We start from the raw sequence: 4,834 nt of genomic DNA, 5'->3' as shown, positions 1-4,834 counted from the left end.
GAGTCGATCTCGAGCTGAAACTCTCCGCAGTCGAACGACGGCAACTCCGGTCTCAACCCCCACCATCTCACCAATACGCCACGCTCACTCCAGACGATTGCAACTTAGCAGAATAAAAAAATAAAAACCATTAAAAAACCAATGTTATTTTCTACCAAAATTCAAACTTTTTTCTTTATCCTTAATTCAAAAACTTACCTGACCCTTTGGCACATCGTTTTATTTTGATAAGCTATCATATAATATAATAATATTCTCTTCCAAAGAAATTAAATATCATATACCATATATAATATGTTATATATACTATATATGTGTGGATGAAAAGAATAAATAAATAATAAATGATGTATTGAATATATATTTTATATGTTAGTAAATGATAAGGACATAAAATGCTATGAAAATGTTATTAAGTATATTAAATTTATATATGGTTGATCTTATACTAACGAAAAGAAAGAGGAAAGGGGAGAATACCGATGTAAAACAAAGGAAAACATTTGTAACATCAATGAAATAAACAAATAATAATAATAATATATCTTATATGTATTATGTATCCACTGTATATTATGAATTTAATAAAAATGGAATTTATAAACAATGCGAAATGTTTTCTAAGCCGAAATATGCACTCCTTTTTTTGGATGTATCATTTTATTTTTGAACGTTTTCTTAATTATTTCTCTAAAAATCATTCCATGCTGCTTTATCTTGGGGGGCATGGAGGGGCGTAACGATTTTTTTTCATAATTATTTTTTATAGAAACAGATAAGAACTAGAAGGAAGATATCTCTGCACATATCCGTATTGTCCTTCAGTTTCGAGAAAGTGGTGAGAAACTGGCCTCGAATTTCTACCAGAAATCATTTTATCCTCGCAACAAAAAATATCCATGCGAATATGCGAATGGGATATGTATGGGACATACAACTTTTTTCGAGAGAACAATATCTCATATATATTCAGCATATATCTGATATACTGGGTTTCTGGCCAAAATATATACGCATATTATTCATATATATTTCACAAATCGCAAGGAATAATATTCGGCTATTTAATATATTTAATAATAATAATAATAATATATAATAAAAAATAATATTAAATAATATTTGTGTATTTAATGGTATTTCAATCGTAAATAATGGTGAATAATGGTAATTTAACGGTATATATAGGTCCAGTAATTTCCCTGTTTTTTTGTTTAAAGTTTGATGAATTTTTGAAATTTTTGCAAATGATTGATATTTTGGGAGTCATTAAATAACCGTTGAAATGGGAATTATTTTTAAGAAAACTCAAAAAGTGTGAGTTCTGGATAGAAATGGACAAAATATTCTTGAGGAGTTTTTTGCAAATAATCAAAACTTTATCAAAAATTTAGAAAAATTGACGCACAGCCATGAACATTTATGAGTCATTGAATGATAAAACTCCAAAACGGTGTATTTTTTCACGTCAATCTGAGCCCCAGTTTCTCAAAAATTTGCAAAAAACATAAAAAATCGGCAGTACCTTTTCAAGTAAAACTAGTCACCACAACCATGAAATTATTTTCTTTTAATTTTATTGAATATAAAAAAAATAAAAAATGACAAACGTAGTGTTAAGGATATTGTCCACCCATCTGTGATCAAAATGCACCCTTTTCAATATTTTCGGCAAATTATCGATGGAATGGATGTAAACAATACGTTTTTGCATTTTGTCATTATTTGATAGCTCATGCAGTTTTATAGTTGTCCGATGATTTTCATGCATTTCCCTACGATTTTTTCATTTATTCTTTTTAATTCTTTTTACAAGTTTAGCAAAAACACAGAAAAATATTTGCACCACCTTGAAACTTCGTGAGTCATTAAATAATGTAAAAATGCAAAAATGTTATATTTTTTTATATCAACTCCATCGATAATTTAACAAAAAATTTTCGAACGTGAATTTTCGCTATAGATGGGTGTAGGACGCTCTTAAAGGCAAGGTAGAAATCATCTCTCGAATAGTTAATAGTACTTTAATAAAAGTACTCGCTATTACGATTAAAAATCGATTTTTTGTGAAAATTATTATAGTTTTCTGCAAAATATTGTAATTTGCACTTGAATCATAAATTCACTGGATAAATTATACTATAAATTATTTTACGTCACTCTCTAGACGATTGCAAATTGGCTAACATTTATTGTTCAATTTATCCTAACTCATAAATTCTACAATTTTCATCCTATGCATGCTCATACCTTTGATAATATCATTATTAATATCATAATATTTTTCTACTATTAGTTATACATTCACAATATTTCGGTGAAATTTTTGTTTTCCGTTTAAAAATGTACATGTGATGTATATTTTATATTGTATGTGCATAGGGAGGGGAATAAATGTCAAAACCCGAGAGGATATACATCAGGATCAAATAAATAAATAACTAGATTAATAATTTTAGGATGATAACTTTTTTTAGTAACGAACATTATTAATTAAAGCAAAATTTTATTCAAGGCAGCAAAGGAACGAAATTTTTCTGATGAACAATAGAATTTTCTTGTTCCATTTAAAAACATTTATTCATACCGGCAATAAAAAATATGCTGTTAATAATTATAAATATTGTGCGCCCGACAATTGCTTTTGTTGCATAAGTGAAAAATTAGAATATAGCCACTCAAATTCGACACTTTAGTTTCAATAAATATGAGAAATGTCTAGAATCTTATAAAATATAAAACAATTCATCAATTTCTCTCAAGATTGCTAGTCAAATAAGGCGCATTCCGGATATTTCATATTGACTTGCGAATTGAAACTTATAATTTAACAAGATTCTGTCCTATGGGAAAAATTCTTTATATAGGTCTCTTGATAATAATAAAAAATCGATTGTTCATTAAGAGGAATTAGAATATCATATATATGACAAGACTAGAGAGTTCTCCAAATGGTTTTATAAATATTCAATTTAGCGTAGTCAATATGTGAAATTGAAAAATCGAACATGTGAACACATAAGTGAAATATGGATATTTCACCTCCAAGGGTGGTAATCATCAATAGATAATCTCAGTTTTATTCCTGCTCACCCCCCCAGACATTCTCATCGACTGACATAAATCAACGCCCTTCATATTTGTCTATTTCACCGACTATTTCTCCAACATCCAGGCCAATATTGAAAAATTCAAATTCATTACATGCTAATACTAGCAATTGAACAACTCGAGCCCAAGTTTTCAGTGTAACCAAAATATTTCATCCGAATAGTTTCTCAGAGGTCCAAAATTGGATCAACTGGCTATTTCGCAAAATTGATCAGCGTCAGACTCAATTTACGATGGCATTTACCAGTGCAGCCCTAATTTCACAGAAATTCTTACGTTATTAAAATAAAAATGCCTTTCCTGTCAGTCCAACAAATACTTGACAAATTATTGTTGACCATCCGTAACTTACGCTGGATTACCAAAAATAAATATGCAGTAATTCTGAGCTTTGTGGCCTCCTTTGGACCAGACAAAATCTCAAAATAAATAGACGAATCGTTCAACTCAAATTCACACAAATCGAGACAACTGAAGTGCCAAAATAACTTAATCTTCAATTATTGAGGCATCTAAATTTCGAGACAATGAGTAGATAGGTTTGAGAGTTAAACTAATATAATGTCATCTTACAGACGAGCCTCAATGAAAAAGTGTCAGTGATAATATTTCTGAAGTGAGTAACCCACTGCTGAGAGGCATGTAAATTAAAACAAATCGAGATGAATTGACCAGTCCGTAGTAGTCTGACTCATTCCGTTTATAAAATTATGTCTTTCATCTGGCTTAATCGCAATGCCCCTTTTCCACACCACAATTAAGTCAATGATATACATTTTCAAATTTATAACAACCATTGTACCCAAAAAACAATCATAACATTAAAAAAAATCCAATTAACTCATTTCTTTTCTCACTAAAACTTTATGAGATGCCAACACACTTCTTAATAGCATTTCAAATCATAAAAAACATCAATAAAAATAACTAGAGTGACGCAATGTCTAATTTATCTTCGAGGGTGACATAAGCACAATAATCTGGCTGGCCTAATCAGTAATAAGAAAGCCTATGTTGCATAATTATTCCAATCGTAGTTTGAATAATTTCCTTCCTTTGAAATCGACGATTAGAATTTAAAAATGGAACCTGAATGTCCTTTGATCTTTTTTTCAACTATCTGACTATACAACAGTAATATAAATATCTGTTTAGAATGGATAATATAAACTTTATAGGGAAAAATTATAAATTATACCACCAGGGGATTCAATTCAATTTCATTGCAAGCGATTTAAAAACCATTAATTACTAATCACTTCGATTTTTTATGCCTGTTGGACAGTAGAAATGAAATAGTACCAAAAACAAACTGGTGGCGACATCTTTTCACAATTTCGATTTAACCTTCTCCCAAATTGATATAGACATTTACACTCCATCTCTTTTCTTTTCAGTGACAGAAAAAAGAAAAAACGGAGCCCAGCTAAATTTGTTATCTGAATCTGTTTTCATATTTAGTTGACTCGAATATATTTATAATGCGATATAAGAAAAAAGTCTCACCATTTTGTTAAAGTTCAGTAAGACGACAAATTGTTGAATTGAATAATTTCCATTGCGTTTGACGATTTTATTCGTGAGTTGGACTCGTTGTTGTTGAGGGTAGGAGTGTGTTTTTTTTTTTCAGTCGCCAGTATCTGGATAAATCCCAAGTTCATTTTGAGTTACAAGTTTTCGAATTCTTGGGAATTTTCAGAGTGACGCAATTTTGCAAGTGTTT

The sequence above is a fragment of the Fopius arisanus genome, unplaced genomic scaffold (assembly GCF_000806365.1).
Source record: "Fopius arisanus strain USDA-PBARC FA_bdor unplaced genomic scaffold, ASM80636v1 scaffold00032, whole genome shotgun sequence".
Classification (NCBI taxonomy): domain Eukaryota; kingdom Metazoa; phylum Arthropoda; class Insecta; order Hymenoptera; family Braconidae; genus Fopius; species Fopius arisanus.
Note: the sequence above shows the minus strand (reverse complement) of the source record.